The sequence below is a fragment of the Humulus lupulus genome, chromosome 1 (assembly GCF_963169125.1).
Source record: "Humulus lupulus chromosome 1, drHumLupu1.1, whole genome shotgun sequence".
In the NCBI taxonomy this organism is placed as follows: domain Eukaryota; kingdom Viridiplantae; phylum Streptophyta; class Magnoliopsida; order Rosales; family Cannabaceae; genus Humulus; species Humulus lupulus.
In genome coordinates this window covers 222,736,016-222,755,162 of record NC_084793.1, presented here as the reverse complement: position 1 = coordinate 222,755,162, position 19,147 = coordinate 222,736,016, and the positions used below count along the sequence as shown (strand labels likewise).

The 19,147-nt window shown below is 37.0% G+C and overlaps 1 pseudogene; it reads right to left on the bottom strand.

Annotated features, from left to right (window-relative positions):
• Positions 1-19,147, bottom strand: part of LOC133829905 (tRNA(His) guanylyltransferase 1-like) — a 40,245-nt pseudogene that overhangs the window by 6,515 nt on the left and 14,583 nt on the right.

Genomic DNA, 19,147 nt, shown 5'->3' with positions numbered 1-19,147 from the left:
CTAAATTGGTTCATTTCAAAATCCACTGACATGTGCTTACCATTCTATAACTTGCTCTGAGGAAATAAGAAATTCGAATGGACTGAGGAGTGTGAATAGGAATTTCTCACTCTGAAAACACATTTGGCCGAGCCCCCAGTATTGTTTAAGCCAGTGGCAGGGGAGCCCCTATTCCTTTATTTGGCTGTGACAGAAAATGCAGTCAGCGCCATGTTGGTTCAGGAAGAAGACCGGGTTCAAAAACCGGTGTATAATATAAGCAAAAGACTTCTCGAAGCTGAATCACGATATCCTCTGATGGAAAAGATGGCGTTCGGCCTGATATTAGCCTCCAGGAAGCTTAGGCTATACTTCTGATCCCATTCAGTTCACGTCATGACCGACCAACCTCTAAGGTAGGTATTGCAAAAACCTGAAGCGTCGGGATGTCTCTTAAAAAGGGCAGTAGAACTCAGGCAGTTCAAGATACTGTATGTACCACAGACCTCGATTAAAAGCCAGACCCTTGCTAATTTCATGGTTGAATGCACCGGATTTCAAGAGGAGCTCTTGAAAGAACAGGTGCAAGAGTTGTGGAGAATATCCGTGGACGGCTCCTCTAACGAGAACGGGTCCGGAGCTAGAATCATACTGATCTCTCCAGAGGGGCATCGATTCCATACCGCGCTACGATTTGGATTAAAAGCATCAAACAACGAAGCCGAATACGAGGCTTTGTTATCCGGGCTTAGAGTGGCAAAGGAATTGAAAGCAAGGGTCGTCCAATTTTATAGTGATTCCCAGCTTGTGGTCAATCAAGTGTTAGGGGAATACCAAGCGCGGGGTACCAAGATGGCAGCTTACCTAGACAAGGTGAAGAAAGGGCTATCAGCATTTGAGTGTGGCATTGTCGAACAGATCGCGAGCAGAATGCTAACGCAGACGCTTTGGCGAGGCTCGCCACCTCCAAGGAAGCTGAGACTTTGAACGTAGTACTGGTGGAATTCTCGGAAAGTCCAAGTGTGGCAAGAAACGCGATGGGGGTCGAGATGATTGATATTAGGTCGACCCTGGATGACCCCCACGATGGATTATCTTACAACAGGGAAGCTACCTGAAGAGAAAAAAGACACGAGAAGGATACTCTATCAAGCTCCAAGATATGTAATAGTGGATGGAATATTGTACTGACGTGGCCATTCCTTGCCTCTTCTGCTGTGTGTTCTGCCAGAAGAGGCTAAAACCATTTTGTAAGAGGTGCATATGAAGGCTTCTGTGGGGATCATGCTGGGGGGCAAAACCTAGCCTTAAAAATATTAAGGCAGGGTTATTTTTGGCCCACTTTAACAAAAGATTCCATCTCCCATGTTCAGAAGTGCGACAAATACCAACGCTTTGCCACAGTCGCACGAGCTTCGTCAGTCGAGCTAACGATGATCTCATCCCCGGCCATTTGCAGTATGGGGAATAGATTTAATAGGAGTTTTACCTACGGGAAAGGGAGGAGGTCGTTATGCGGTGGTGACAATTTATTATTTCACGAAGTGGGTAGAGGCCGACCCTCTAGCAACCATCACCTCAAAGAGAGTCCTCGACTTTGTGGTTAAGAGTTTTGTGTGCCAGTTTGGACTTCCCAAGAAGATCGTGTCAGATAATGGAACTCAATTCAGCAGTGATCTCTTCATTGATTTCTGTGAAAAGCACGACATAATTAAAAGTTTCTCTTCAGTTGCGTACCCATAGGCCAACGGGCAGGTCGAGGCTGTGAATATGACCCTCAAAGTGAGTCTTAAGAAAAGGTTAGACGAGGCCAAGGGAGTCTGGCTTGAGTAGCTCCCGTAGGTACTATGGGTGTACTAGACCTCTCACCGGACCTCCACGGGACACACCCCTTTCTCCCTCACTTTCGGGAGTGAGGTCGTCCTTCCTGTCGAAGCAAAAGTAGCCACACACAGGCTACAGACATTCAGCCAGGAGCGGAATGAGGAGTTGGTTAATGCATCTCTCGACCTGATTGATAAGAAACGAGAGGATTCACAACTACATCTCACACATTACCAACATAAAATCACTCGTTATTTTAATTCCAAGGTCAGAAGATGTAGATTTGGTTTGGGCGACTTGGTTCTCCAAAGGGTCTTTTTGGCGAACAAGGACCCTAAAGACGACACTTTAGGTCCAAACTGGGAAGGGCCCTATTAGATTGTGGAAGTCATGCGTGAAGGAACTTTCAAATTAGCTCGACTTAGCGGAGAAACAGTCCCACAGACCTGGAATGCCATGCACCTAAAGAAGTATTATCAATAGTGATACCATTCATCTATGTAAGGCTTAGTTATAAAAGCCATTTAACTGAGAAATGAAGGGATCGTCATGTATTTCTTGTTTTTTGTATAGTTTTAAGCTTTTCCCTTCGCAAGATTATTTATATATTAGTTCGTGTGATAACGTTTGTCTAAGTAACCAAGAAAGTTCACATTCTGGTTACTTGGGGGGCATATAACCCAAGATAGATTAAAATTAGAATATGCGAATTAAGGATGAGTTTGAAACATTTAAAATCTTGGATATAACCAGGTACAAAACTATCATGGATACAACCAGATCCAAAACTTAGAAGTTAGTAAAATTGATTAACCGATGTTTTTCTTTTAAGAAAAACACGAGGTGTCAATAAACCTAGCATGAATTAAGTTTAGATCATTTAAAACCCTGGATATAACCAGGTCCAAAACTTAGAAGTTAGCAAAATAAAAAATTCGATGGCTTTCCTAGAAGCTCGAGATATTAGTAAACCTAACGTGAACTAAGTTTGAAAATTTTAAAATCCCGGATATAACCGGGTTCGAGGCCTGACACTTAACAGGTATGATATAAATCAACACATCAGGTTCAAATGTAGCCAAATTCAAAATATCTATCCCGCTTTAATAGTTGAGTCCTAAAATCTTAAATGTGCAAAAATAAGAAAGCATAAACATGAGAGAATTAAGGATAAGATTATAATTAGATATAAAAATTAAAAATAAAATTGTCTCGAGAAAAAAAATAAAAATAAAATAAAACCACAACAAGTTAGAGCTCCGCATCAGACTCCTCTAGGAAGCTCCGAGGAGGTGACCTCCTCAACCTCCTACTCGCCCACAACAGAGACTTCCCTCATCTTCGATGGCTCTTGTAGGATCCGAGCCTTGAATTTCTCAAGATAGGGATCCCACAGCTCGGGAGCTATGAAAGAAAAGTTGCCATCCTGGTTGAATGCCCAGTAATGGTACAACAAATCTTCCATGGAGGACAAGGAGGCCGCATTCTCCTCCTACATCGCAGACTCAGCCTCTTGCAGCTTTGCCTTGGCCTCAGCGACCTTGACCTGAAGAGTGGCCAAGGCGGCCTTCGCGGCCTGCTCACTTTCTTGGGACAATGCAAAGGTGGCCTTGGCATCATGCTCGCCTTTTTGCGTTACTACAAGGGCATCTTTGGCAGCGTGCTTAGTCAGGATGGTCTTTATGGTCTGGAGCTTAGTCTGAAGCTCATCGTTCCTAGCTCGAGCTCAGGCTATGTTATGGTGCTGAGCCAGGGCCGCCTGCAAAGTACAAAGGGGATAGTTAGGCACATATTGGGGGGAAAATTGAAAAGGAAAAATTTCACTAACTTAAAGGAAAAGATCTTATAGTGAGGGTCATCCCCAGAGCTCACTCCAGGATGTTCTCCGGGCTGCACTCCTCTATCGTCCTGAGGTCCCTTGGGTTAGCTTTGTAGACATGCTCCACCATGTGGTTCGGAGTCTCATAAAGGGTCCCCCTGAAGGTGTCGGGATTTTCTCCAGGTCGTGGGGATCCACGGGAATACGAACGGTGGTGGCAGGGGCAGCAGGAGCTGGGGGATCAGCTTGTATGACTTGATCACGTGCAGGTGCAAACCGAGGAGGAGGAAGAGGAGGAGGGGGATCCTATTCTCCTTCACGGTGGAGGCCGGAGCTGCTGAGCTCGTACCTTTCCCTTTAGCAGGGGACTTGGATGTGGTTCCTGCCGTAGGAGGCATTTTCTTCGTATATCAGGGCCTCTTTATGACAGGACCCGAGTTGGACTTCCCGCCCTGGAAAATGGTGCGGAGATCGGGAGCCTTGGGTTGCCTCATTTCTTCCTCTTAAAAGAATAAGAAGGGAGTTAAAACATGGATAAAGTCAGAAATTTACAATATATATATACAACATAATAAAAAGTCCTACCCTCCAGGTTGGGGGAGGAGTCTATTGTCACGACCTCCAGCCTCAGGACTACGTGGGGAGATGGGGAACCTAAGTCTACAATTTCCTGAATCAGGGGAGGTTCAGGCTCAAGTTCTATTTCGGGGCTAGACTCCTCTACATATTGCCTAAGTCTAGGGGCAAGGGTACCCTGCAGCAACGAGAGCCATGACCTGAGATTGGTCCCATACTTTTCAAAAAAGACCGACCTAAAGGATAGGGTATTATCTACGACAACGGTACCCTTAGGATAGCCCATGTCATGGCGTAACACTAAGTGGTCCACACACTGGAGCAAGATTATATTACGGTCTGGATCGTTAGGGTGGCGATGGACGAGCTGGTTTGGATTAAACCTAACTAACCTAAGGTCAGCGACAATCCTATCTAATTCCCTGTAGGGGTATGGGTTACCTTGGCCAGAGGGGCCGACTGCTGCCCCCGATGAAGCTCGCTCTAACTCAGGGTCCCGAGCAGCCTCGGGAGCCCTCCTCTTCCGCACGAGAGGCACTTCGTCTTTTTCTTGCTCCTCGCCTTCAACAGCCTCGGCGTCCCCCTCATGGGTAGGCGGGAGCTTGCGGACCACTGAAAGAATAGCCGATGTTCTTCTCAAGGCTAGAGTCTGGCCTTTAGGGATTAACTTACACACCAGCATCGTGTCATCGGTCACGAGCTGGCGATAGTCCTTCTCACTACGCAGAATCCTAGACAACGTATCATATTGACCCTAGAGGGTCACAGATTTTTCCGTCCTCGTGAATATGGATGCACAAAAATAATACTCAATTAGTATATACATGAGGAGTAGGGACCTCCCACTCGTGCTTTAGAAAAAGATACTTCAACCCCGCCAACAGTCGGTATGAGTTTGGGGGGAGCTGGAACGGCGCCAACTTCATGTAGTTAAGGAAGTCGGCGAAATACTGGTCCAGAGGAAGGAAGGAACCCACCTTTAGGTGCTCGTCGCTCCAAGCTGCGAAGTCATCTTAGAGAGGCGTGCAACTCCTTTCCCCTTCATACGGAGGTCGGGCAATGAGGCTCCTGGACCCGACCTCAATATTGTGCGAAAACATTGTCTTATTGACCCTTCCTTGGGTCGTGATCTTGGAGACGATAATCTCTGCTCATAGAAAGCATTGGGGTCCACCACAATCTCCCTTTCCACCACGGGGCCAAATTGGGGAAGGGAAGACTCAAAGGCGATCTCCTTCCCCTTGCTGATTTGCTAGAAAGACGGACGAGGAGGAGCATCTTTCCGTGGTACATTCTTCTTTGGTGTGCTTTTCTTGGGCACCATTAGATCGCCTAACAAACAAGAAGGATGAATCACTTAGTAGGTGACCTAATATTTTATAAAGTTTATGACTCAAATGAGTGGGGAAGAAGGGTATTCGTGATATACGAGCTGAGTTGGTCTCAGCCCGTTGTGTGATCACACGCATTACCCTACGCTACGCGCCTCAGTTTCCCAATAGACCCCTGATATTTTGGGATTTGTGTGTCAGAGAATCCAGCTGCTACTGACCTTGGGAGGTAGTTTAGAGAAAAGACCACCCAAGGAGCGTGTTCCCTAAGAAATCTAAATTTTTGAACCCTAACCTTTCATCTTCTACATCTGAAATGGGTATTTCCTAAAAAACTTACCATGAACTACCCAAATCTACCCAGAAAATGCCCAGTTTCGTAATATCATTATTTTGGGAGGGGTTCTAAACCTTCTCTATAAGCCTAAGGTTGGAGCCTATATGCCAAAAAGATCAAGGAAACACCCTAATAGGGACTACGGAGAAGTATAAGTGGACATGGTAAATAGAACTCAGAAGTCGATAAAAAAAAGAGTTTAGGTGAAACAATAAAACTTACAGTGTGGACGTCGATGAGAGAAGTGTATTCTGCCAGGATGGGAGTGCTCACTCCTGAGTAGTTGTATGACTTGGTGTTGAGAAGATATCGCAACAAAGAGTTTTGGGGGTTTTCGTTTCTCTGAGAAAGAAGGAGGTTTGAAGATGCAAAAGATGGAAGACAAATAATTTTTTTGAATAAAAGGTGATGAACTATAGGAATTTTCTATTCCTTTTATACGTAAATGGCATAAATCAACATGAGCCACCCGATTTGGCCAATGCAAAATCCGAGGGTTGCGTTTGAAAGACGAAGCGGCAGCAAAAAGTTAACAAGACAATTAATGCAGTCCTCGGAATCCGAACAGACGCCAATTGTAATGTTCCACGTATCCAGTACTTGAGTAGTGGGAAAACATGGGTAATTGCAATGGAAGTCTAAAAGTCCCTACTATGTAGGTCAAAAGATGACGCCATAAAATACGAGCAGGGACTTCGGGGGCAAATGTGCATCCTAATTTCAGCACGAGTCCTTTATTCAGCTCGAGTACAACTGGTAAGTAAAGGCACAGAAAAAAATGGTTAATGAATCCGTGTATTCTCCACGAAGATAGCACGGTGTCCAAGGTTATGGCACGAGCTGGGGTGTATAAAGCGATAGGCACGAACTTATAATGTGTATAAGGCATAGCATCAATGGCACAAGCTCATGGTATATTCAGCTCGGGGCACGCTAAAGATCTGGCGTGTCCTTGGATCCCTGAAAACCCGGACACGTTATATAATCGTGCATGGCCAGACATGGCATGTCCGCAGATCCCTGAAAACCTAGACACGTAATATAATCATGCATGGTCTGGCAGGGCATGTCCGCATGTCCCTGATGATCCAGGATCAGTTTTATTTCCTGATCAGACTATACCTTAGGATAAATTGGAATATTTATAATAAGTGCAATACAGATAAAAAGAGTTGTTAAGTCACGTGATGACCCGAAGACCTGTCCAAGGATTTTCTCTATAAATACTGACATCTTGGATAGAAGGAGGGGGAATTTTTCTATAATACAAAAACTCTGTCAAAATTCAGAGAGAAAAACAGTAATAACATAGATTCGTGGACTAGGTGGATTTAATCACTGAACCACGTAAAAAAGACGAGTGTTCTTGGGAATTTCCTTTAGAGAATTCTTTAGAGTCCTTTTCTTATTACGGTTTATCATTAAGCATTAATTCATCCCAGTTATTCTCTTAATTCATTGTTAGCGAAAAACCGCGTCAACAGAGTCATATTTTTCATAAAACTATTAGTACTGCAAAATTACACAATTAATAATTGTATTTGATAATTAGAAATTTGGAAAGAATGGACCATGCTTTAAAAAATAAAATTAAACAAAAAAAATTTCCTTTTCACTATTCTATAGTATTTAAACTAGAGATATTGAACTATTTTCAAGGGGTGTAAAGGAAAATTGATGAGAATAAAACCTCGCAATAGAAAAAATAAACTTTAAATATAGAAAAACACAAATTATTTTACTCTTGCATGACATTGTTATTATTTTAAATTACTCAATTCGCATAATCGTGTAATTAATATTCACACCTTCAAATACTCTTGTGCTTCCTTTTTTCGTCCTTCCATGCTTAACTAGCTCATGAAAACATGTGGCATGTTGGTTGTTCATATGACCTGTGAAAGAGAGTTCATGAACAGTAATGTCATCCATGGGCTGTCTTACATCCTAATAGTTTCACAAATTCAGAGTGAAAAAATAAAAAAAATAAAATGAAACTTCAAATTATCTTAGTAATTAGAGTTTCATTTTATGGCTTATTTTGGAAGCACTTGAAGATTACTCACAATCATTTTGTCTCCAAGAAAGATATGCTTGAAGGACTTCTATCGATGCTCAACATATTACTCGTGCACGAAAAGATAGTGGATACCTTAACTCCTTATCATGGAAGAATTCTTTCCATTTAATAACATATACCGAGGTTAAAAAGGAAACAACAAGAGACTGTATTTTGCTACAGGGTCAATTTTTAGGAGTTAGCACTTTACAATAACACCTAGAGGAAAAGAAAAAAAATTAACAAGGATCTCAAAGAGAAAACCTACACAATATATATATATATATTTTTGAAATTGCTACACAATATTTTTCAATAGTATATAGATAACACATTTCTAAACCATAGTAGTACTCAATGCTAGATCCATTGTGCATAAACGCTAATACTGTTTTCTTGAGCTAACCTCACTATTCACTTGCAAAAATCTTATCATGGTTATAGTGAAGTCTGTGGTTATTATACTTAACAATCACTATTAGCGTGTGTGTACAAATGTACATAGAATATACAATAATATATATTTGCATTTGTATTACATGCAAGCATGTATTTAAATAAAACATAGCATTATTTTACTGTACTCTTAGTAAATACATGCCTGCATGTAATACAAATATAATTATATATTATTGTATATTCTATGTGCATTTTTGTGTGTGTGTGTGTCTGTACACACACATTTTAACTAGTTCTTTACTACATAACAACAATATCATATGTAGCAAAGAACATTTTAGTAAATTTTGAAAACTAAGAATTTAAACCTTGCGTGCCTTTGATAGAACTTTGTCGTTTTCTTATAAATGAAACTGCAATCAACAAGAAAATAATATGTAAATTGGAATGAAATAAAATAAGCAGATAAATAATGAGTGAAGAGTATGAGAATGATATAGAACATAAAACAAATAGGTCATACCTATACTCATCACTATATCCATAGGTAAACACTATGTTAGGAAACTCCTCTGTCACAGAAACTGCACACGAGTTCATCAAATTCAAAGCTACTCTATCATTTGGTTTTACAAACTCATGAATCTCAGAAAACCTACCAAAACAATGAAACAAAGCCCAAATTTATTAACGAGTCTACTTACTACAATATAACACTTCTAATTGATGTTTACACACAAACCAAAATATTACATAACTAAGTAGTGATACTATTCCCAGCTCCATCCCACCCCCAAAAACACAACCAAGCATTCTATTATCATTTCTATCTAATAGGGGTGTACACGGATTGGTTTGGTACAGTGTAGTAGAATTTTGAAACCAAATGGTTTGGTGTGATTTAGTTCGGTTATAACCATATAACCAAATTATTAAAATTTGGGAAATCACCGTACATACGGTAATTTTACCTTTTTTCTCTTTCTTTTATACGGTATTTTTTTTTGTTTCCCATTTCTATAAAAAAAATTGTTTTCATTTTTATGATTTCTAAACTGAATACCCTAGTTCTCTTCATTTTCTCATCTTCTCTTCTATGCTTGCATAACCAGACCCATTTTTCTAAACCTACTCAAATAGATTTCTAAACCAAGTTGCTTCCACTTCTCTGCAAAACCAAACACAATTTTCTTCTTCTTCTTCTCGGCAAAGCCAGACCCCGCCTTCTTCTCATTTACTTGGCAAACCCGACTGGTTTTTGTCCAAATCAAAGCTCCAAACAACAATGAAACCCGACTGGTTTTGGTCCAAATCAAAGCTCCGAATGATCGCGAAACAGAGGCTAAGACCTTCACTACCATTGCCCAATAACCTTTCTGGTTCTCGAAGACCCTCTTGTCCCTATATCAAAAGCTTGTTCTAGAATAAGAAATTGCTCTCAACTCCAAAGGCTGCTTCTCAAGAAAATTTCTTTGTCAAGTTTCCCACCATTTATATTTTCTCTTAATGCGTCTTGAGAAAAGAATTGCTACCCAAGTCTTGAGTTTTCTTTCTGCTCTTTTGTTTGGTTGCTGCGAAAAGTTAAATTAACGTGAAAATTGAAATGACCTTGTAGTGTTTCAAAATGATTTTAGGAAAGGTTCGTGTAGTGTGTGGCTTAAAATTACCTTTTCTCTTTAGTTTTGGAAATAAGTTTGATTGAATTTGGGTGCTAACTCATAGAAATTGGTTGAGACATTTTGTCGAGCATTGTGTATACGATTTATGTAGTAGCATCTGGTAATATAATCATTTTTCTATTGCCCTGGGTTTTGGTGTTTTGTGTATGTTTACAACACTACTTATTCAACTTGGAGGTTAGCGAGTACCTTTACATAGCAGATGAGGTTAAAGAAGGTGATTTGGTATTAGAAATTGGATTTGAACAGGGTCTTTGACTAATGTTTTAATCACTGCAAGTGCTTATGTCCTCGTAATTGAGAAGGTTAGTGGGAACAATCATAAACACTATACTATGACCTTTAAAAATAATTTTCAATCTATTGAGTTTTAAAATATGTTATTCATCACAAATCACATGATTATCTGTTTATCAGCTTTTCTAAAGTTGTTTTAGTTGTTCTAACTTGTAAATGGAATTAAAATCCCAAACTATTTTGTTATATATATAATATTTGAAATTATATGGATTGATACTCTTATAAATTATATGGAAACTTGTTTAAACATCTGCATTGCTTTGGATTGAGCTTGAATGTGTATATGGGTTGTGGTTCGAATCCTCTTTCAATGAAAAACTTACTAGAAGAGCTTTAAAAAAGTTACTTACTATAATTATTGTTTTATTTGTATTCATAATCATATTGATATGCGCACACTACACTTTTGAGAACTTTTGATAGGTGGTGTTGCATTGCTTTCTAATGTGTGAATCTTGTTTATGAAGTTTCTGTCACATTAAAAATGGAGTATGATATCATTACTGAGTACTAGAGTATTTATTTGAAAAAAAAATGTGAGATAACTCAATGGAAATACTTATATTGTGATTCTTTATATCAAAAGAAAATTTAATTCATATGTTTGAATTGATCAATCCATGCAGAGATAACAATTCTAGTAAAAAAAATTGAAGAAAACTTCACAATAATAAGTCATTAAGAGACCCTTGATGACTTAGTAATAAGTGTTAATTGGTCTTATTTTATTTTTTATGCCCTTATTCATTTATCTTGACATTTGTTCCTTGAATCCTTTTATGGTAATGTTAATACTAATTGTGACTATTAATTTTCAATGCAGCAATTAATTATTTTGACTCACAAGGCATACATCTAACTTTCTCAAGTCAAGGCTAATCAGTTTGAAAGATGCATTATAACTAAACAAAAGATGCTTTTAATTCCAAAAGCAAGGAAAGCAATTGAGGAGGTAACTAGCCATTTTTTGAATGCTTACTTAGTCGCTGCTCAGTGTTAGATATACTTAATAGTTCAAATTTTAATGTATTTTAATCCATTTTTGGTAAATGTATCTATTTTTCTCAGGTTGTAGTAGCGTTAAGGAGTCATTATTCATACATGGTTTTCATCCGCATCTCCTCCATCCTAAAGCTAATATAAAATTTGTAGTTAGTTCTTCTAGTGAAGCAAGAGTGAAGAAAATGTTCTATAATAGCAAACATGAAGCTAGGAAAGCAAAAAGAACAAAAAAAAGGCCAATTAACTATTAAAGAACCTTGTGAATCTGCTCCTGGGGTACATTTTCAATTTCTTTCACTTTACCAATGGTAATTGAGGTCCATATGTTTTAATGTTCTACGTTTATTGTTTGGTAGGTATTATTAGGCTGCTTAGGTTGGTTGTTTATTATCTATTTTGGTGCTTTGTTGCTTTTAGGTTGCTTTATGGGTTGCTATATTTTATTAAGGGTTGCTTTTTATGTTGATATATAGTTACAAGGGTTTATGAATAGGTTGCTTTGTGAGTTTATGGTTTCTATGTTGTTTATGGGTTTCTTAGGAGTTTATAGGAATATTTAGTATGTTTCTTTATATATTGTTGATGAGTTTTATGGATTGCTTAAGACTTTTGAAGGTTGCTTAACTCGTTGATGTGTGTGTTGCTTAATTGGTTGTTGTGTAGATTATTTTCTATGTTGCTATAAAGGGTTTTGTTGTATTATTTCAATGGGTGCTTAAGAGGTTGTTGTGTGGTTTCTTACGATGTTGTTTATGGGTTGTTTCAAAGCTTATAGGGTTGATTTATTTGTTGCTAGTTGCTATATAGGGTTGATGTATTGTTTCAAGAGTTGCTTAAATGATTGTTGTTTGTGTTGCTTAATTGGTTGATGTGTGGGTTGCTTTCTATGTTGCTTTGAAGTTTATAGGGTTGCTTTATTTATTTTATATGTTGTTAACGCATATTATGGGTTGATTATAAGTTTCAACGGTTGCTTAATTGGTTATTGTGTGTATTGCTTAATAGGTTGTTGCGTGTTGCTTAATAAGTTGTTGTGGGTTGCTTTCGTAGTTTTGATTGTTAATTAACATGTTTCTTTGGCTTAATTTATTAATATTTGTAATTTTCTATTTAATTTGGTGTGTTCTTTTGCTATGTTTTGTAGGGTATGAATTTCCTAATTCATTCGAATAATCTTTGTTCTTCAAAAATGTCTCCTACAATCAAACATTCACATATTCAAGCTATCCTCGAAAAGCTTTCAATGAAGCAAGTTAGTGAATTTGGTAATTCATGTTTTGGCCATTTCCTAACTCTGCCAGAGTTCACAATGCAACATCAACTTATCCATAGTCTATTGCTCAGAGAGTTGCAACAACCCTTCAAACTTGAGATTTGGATTGGTATAAGTTGAATGAATGTTCGTTTTGGGATGAGGGAGTTTGCATTGGTCACAAGTTTACGTTGTTTGGGACCAACAGATAAAATGAAATATTTTACGAAGGAAGATGGTCTTTATTCTACATATTTTAAGGACCATTCGAAGATTAATAAGAAAGTTCTTAAGGATTACTTTGATGGGAAACGCTAGCAAAATGATGAGGATGCTTTAAAGATTCATTGATGCATTTTTTGCACAATTTCTTGCTTAGTTCATCTGATACTAATATTGTCCCAAAAAAAGACTTCAATATTATAGATGGTGGTGAGTTTTCTGAATTTTCTTGGGGTAAGGAAGTTTTCAAGGCCACTGTTGAATCTTTGAAGAAATGAATTATAGAAAGAAAAGTAAAAAAGAGAGCAACAAAGATGAAAAGAAAAAAGACAGGTGTTTTTATAGGTTGCTTGGGTTTCCATATGCCTTTCAAGTATGGTTTTTTGAGTGTTGCCCATACTTGAATGGGAGATATTGTTATCTCTCTCATGGATCTATCCCACGCATAGTTAAATGGTCAAGCAACAATCAACCTTCATTCTCAGAGGTGACCGAGTTGTTATCTTTGAATGTTGCAGATATATTTTTATTTTTAATAATATGCTTTTAATGATATAATTTTGTATATATATATTTGACTTTTTTTTTGCAGTTGAAATTGAGGAATCTATATCCTACTTTTGAGGAGAGAAAGAACTCAGAATTGGAAACTTTGTTTCCAAATGAAAAGGATGCTATTGAGGTTGACAGTGGTGTTCCTAAAATTGCTAGAGTTGATCATGGAATTGCAACAACTAATTATATAGTTGCCGCATTAGGAGATGATGACTTTGTGGAGACTCATCCTCGGTCTGTTGCTAGAGGTTCTTCACCTTCTTTGCCTACTATTCATCCTCAGTTTGTTGCTGCTGCCGGTTGTTCGTCTCCTATGAATGATATGCCTTATGTTTCACTAAGTAGCATGCATGCAAAGTTGCGAGCTTTAGAAGCACACAACAATATATTAGAAGAAAGCAACAAGAAATTAGAAGAAAGCCACAAGGTTGTCAGTAATGAGTTGTCTTCATTGAAGAGTCATGTTCAGGAAGACTTTTTTAAGCTTCATAATCTATTTAGTTCCCATTTTTAGGGGAAAATGTATGTATTGTTTTGTGGATATTTTTGAACTTTATGTGTTTTGTCCTATTATTATTTGTTCCTTATTTTTTATTTTTGTTTTGTATTTTTATTGTTTAATAGGATTCTCATGGTAGTGATGATAGTCGTCTTAATGAGATAAGAACCAAGAAACGACATGAAGAAAAGATTGTTGAGTTGAACATTGTTGAAGAAAATGATATTGAGGAGGAGGGCAATACCAACATTGTTGATGATGAAATGGTTGAAAATAATTTGAAAGAAGAAGATGAAAAAGAGGAGGACGAGTCTGAAGAAGAAGATGAAAAAGAGGTGCACCAATCTGATGAAGATAAGGATGAAAGTGAGGGTGATGATGATGATGATGAAGACAATGAGAAGTGTTTTGGAGAAGAAAATGATGGTAAAGAATAAGAGAAAGATGATATTGATGAAAAATATAGTGGAGGAAATAAGGATGAAGATGCTAAGGTTGAGTTTATTTTATTTTGCAAAAAAAAAAAAACTTATAAATATCTCTATATTATTTATATATTTTTGCTTGCTTATTTATATGTTTATTCTGTAGGTTGATGATTGTCATGATATATGTAAAGTTCCATCTCAAGTTTTCGAGGTTGTTGAAGTTGATGGAGTTGTAACTCAGGTTGCTGGTGAGGTTGTTGATGTTGTGTTAGATGTTGGTGGTGAGGTTGTTGAAGTTGCAGCCCCAATTGTCGAGGTTTCTGAAGTTTCTTTTAAATTTGTTAAAGATCCAGAAGTTACAGGAGTTGCAACTTAGGTTCCTGGTGAGGTTGCCAGTGAGATTACTAGTGAGGTTGCTAAGGTTGCATCGACAATTGCTGAAGATCCACAAGTGTCTATTTTGGATTCTTTATCAAACATCAAATTGGAGGAGGCTATGCAAAATGCCAATAAAGTTGTAGATGCGATAAATACAATTGGGGTATAGTTTTAGTCATTGTTTCTTTATTTATTTGTTTTTATTTAAATTTATTTTGTATTACACAGTTTATGGTCTTTTGGGTTATGTAAATGAATTATGTTGTTATGGCTTATGGTTGTTGTCGTTCTTTATCTGGTTGTTTTGGTTGCTATAATGATGCATTTTATGGGATTTTGTTCAAACTACACTTTTTTTAATTCAATTATATTTTTTGTTTCTTATGATTACTTTCTTTACAATTATGTTTTTTTATAGGTATCTCTTATTCCTTGCACAACTATTATCCCTTATGTTGGTAGTAGCAAGAGTAATTTGGGATATGTTACTCTTGCTCTACCAAAAATGACAATTAAGCTTCCACCATGCTTGCAATCACCTTTTTTGAAAACTGTTTGTTCTTCTTCTGGGAAAAGTAGTGTGTTTCAATCTACATGAGGGATGAAGGTTGTCAAAGGACTTTGCCCATTAAATGAAAAAAATGGTGAATTGCCTGACTTTATCGTCGTTCAAGAATTCTACATATGGCTTGATAGAGGAATGAAAAGTAATAACAAGTAAGTGATGTGTTTGATTTAGTTTCTTCTTATCTCTGTTTTGATTATTTCTTTAAATTTTCTAATCGTATATTGTTTATTTGATTTTTAATAGATCGAGATTGTACTCTAAGGAGGACAACCTTAATAATTCCTGGGTTGTAACTTGGGGTTGATGTTATTACTAAAAGGATGTGGTTTCATGCACTTCAATATAGTGGACATCCAATTTCAAAATCAGTAAGTGTTCTTGTTTTTCTTTTATTTTTTGTTTATATTGTGCTATTTAATCTAATTTTTTTAGTTTACTTTATTTAGGTTCTAAAATTTATTATAAATTTTTATTTTCTTTGCAACATGTTGATGTAGTCTTTTATTATTTGAGGAAGAAATGTATGTATTGTGAATCGACTTTTTTGAAGTTCACTACAACTGATACTACCTTTCAAAAGAGGATTGAAGCGATTTATGATTCTTTTTTAAAGAAGAATCGCAATCATGGTGTAATGAATCGCAACCATGTTGTTGATGAGGTTATGATGGGCTTTGAATTGAGTTGCAACATTTCTTGGCTACAAGTAGATCATGTGCTTTTTCTTATTTTAGTTAAGAGTGAAAAACATTGGCTCATTGCTATATTGTCTTTCAAAGATAGGTTGATTAATCTCTATTAACACTTATGTCTATAATACTTTGAGCTGTGATTGTAAGGATCATGTTGCCTTGCTAGATATAGAACCATTTCGTGTGTTGCTGTCTACTTATTTGTCTATCATTGGATTTTTTGCGCATATCGATATAGACTTCTCTTCAGAGCCTTATGTTGGGAGACCTCAAGTTGCTTCTTTTAAAGTAGTTATGGATAATTACATTTCTTGTAGGTTGTCTATGTGAGTTTTTCTTTGTTTATAATTTTTAGAAATCTTAAATATTTTATTATATTTCAATATGTTGTTTTTAGGATATAACTTATGTTAATTTTCTTTTTGTGTTTGTGCAGAGATAGTGTGATATATATGTTCTCTTTTGCTGAGTATTTCATTTGTGGGAAAGAGATTCCAAGATCTGATTTTGATGTCGAATGTCATAGATCTAGGCTTGCTTATTTACTGTACTCACATGCAATGGAAAAACAAGAATGTGGATATGAGAGTGCACGAGAGTATGCTTGTCATGATTAGGAAGCTAGCAAGACACAACCAATAAGACGATGGGTAGTGTTTATTTATGTAGTTGTTGTTGTAAATACATAATGCTTTTTGGTTGTACTTAAGAGTTACTTTTCATACCCAATTTATTAAACTTGTTGTTGACCATGTTAGTTTTCATATCGTTATTAATTTTATTCTTTTATTTATTTATTATTGTTTTGTTGTAATTTATTATAATTTAATGTATTTCTTTGATAATTTCTAAATAATTTTCTTAAGAACAACATATAAAGCAACACTTAATTAACCAACTCAGCAACCCTTAACAGAACCCTTAAGCAACCTATTGTAAACAACCCATTCAACTCTTAAGCAACCCACTATTATCATAAACAACCTGTAAAAAAACTATGAAAACTCTTAAGCAACCCATAAAATATCATGTTATGCAACCCTTAAAATTCCTAAGCAACCTAATATGCCAACATCTAAAGAAACCTTTTTAAGTAACTCTTAATCAACCTATTCAGCAACCTGCAGCTTATAATCCCCAAAAACAACATATAAATCAATCTTTTTAAGCAACCATTAAGCATTCATCCACCCATAGTTTTTATATTAGCATATACAACAACCTTTAAAATTAATTAAGCAACCTATTCAGCAACCCAAAATATGTATTAAAACAAAAACATTTATCAACCCTTAAGGAAACCCGTAATTACCAAAAGTAACATATAATGCTTCCTTCTAAACAACTCTATATGCCTACATGTACAGCAACCCAAAAGTAACCTAAACAACATGTTAAGGAAATTAATTAACAATAAAGTTATAGAGTAATTAACCTTGTATATTATTGAAATTATTAATAATTTTTAAGTAAAACATAACGAAAATGAACCAAAACAATTGTATAGATCAAACAATTGAACTTTTCACATTGTTTAGAAAAAAATGAAGCAATTATGTATGATTTTGTAAGTAAATATCTAATCTTTTTGTCGAGGGTTTCTGCAAGTGTTTTTATTATGTCCATTTTGACCGCAATTCCAGCATTAGTTTTGCTTTTTGGGTTTTTTGTTTCTCTCCCATGAGCTTTGCATCTTCTTTTCTTTGGTCTACCTACTCTTATTTTTCCTTCTGGAGGGTTACTTTCATAGCCTTGATATGTTTAGGTATTTGCCAAGTATCTTCATTGCCTAGAGGGTACATCATTTCTTTGTAGGTTGAAACCATGGTTTCCTTTGTGTAATATGGAGTACAATATTGATAAGGATATTGATTCATTTCTTTAAAAACAGTAATTGCGTGGGCACGAGGAAGTTGATCCATTTGAAACCTGTTGAATCAAGTATATATTCTGCTATTAACATGGTAAAGCAAAGAAATCAACATGTTTAAAAATATAACTAATCCTATAAAAACAACTAAAATAATTTCATTATTAAACCAAAATAAAAGTTTTAACCCTTTAAGCAGCATGTAAAGAAACTTGTTAAACAATGGCTCATTAACCTACTGTAACGCCTTGGTTACCCCAGAACAGTTACGGTGAACGGTGAACCGGAAATTTGACCGCTACCCGAGTCCTTTGGATAGAAACATGCTCTAAGTGTAATTAACAGGTTAAGGTGTAAAACCAATAAAAAGGAAATGATATATTTTATGATAAACTACTCATGAGCTATTCAAAACATTTACAAGTTGTTTATAGTACAAAAAGGTCACTACTGTTTCAAATTTACAACCCCGCTGACCTAAGCGGCAAAAATAGGGTAAACCCCTAGTTCCTCTCAGAACTCCTTGGCCATGGTGGTCAAGCGGCCGCATATGTACACATCACCACCTAAGCTCTCCACTCAAGGCTGGGTGAGATTTTCTTTCCCTTTACCTACACCACATAGCACCCATGAGCCAAGGCCCAGCAAGAAAACAAAATATAGCATGGTATAATATCAACAATGATCATAATAATCATTCAGCCCCCTCTAGCCATGTGACGATAGGGTCACCAGGGCTTAACAGATAAGTGAACCTTCCATAGCTTAAACAGGATAGGAGCATGGTGATTAGTCACCAACATAACCTTCCTCATGACCATAGAGTCATAACCTTGGAACATCGTTCCCTAGCCGCCCTGGCTCTCAGTAACTAGTCTTAGACTAGCCAAGCGCTTATAAGTTTCATCGACCTTAGGGTCGGTCCAGCATTAATGCCTTAGAGCCATTCAATGCTGATATCGATTAGATCTAATCTTCATTCGGCCCTGCGTTTAGGACGCTTATGCCGTTTCTGACTCCTAGGTCAGTTTCCCTGACTAGTCAGTGCCATATACAAGTAAGCAACATTCACTAGCATTTAATATGCAATCCATGTTCACATTTATCAACCAAAAGGCCTCAATAACAATCATGCATGTTACATATACGCTGGGTGCAGTTTTCTTACCTCAGATTCGAGCTAGAATGATTAAAAGAACGACCCTTGAGAACAATCAACCTTTAGTCCTTTAGCGGTCACCTAATCATAACCAAACACGGGACATCATTAATAATAATGATCAACATAGGTTCCCAAACCAATATCTAGCCTCCGGGACATCAATCCAAACTGATCCAAGTAGTAGGAACACTCTCGAGGCCTATAACTAAGTTCCCA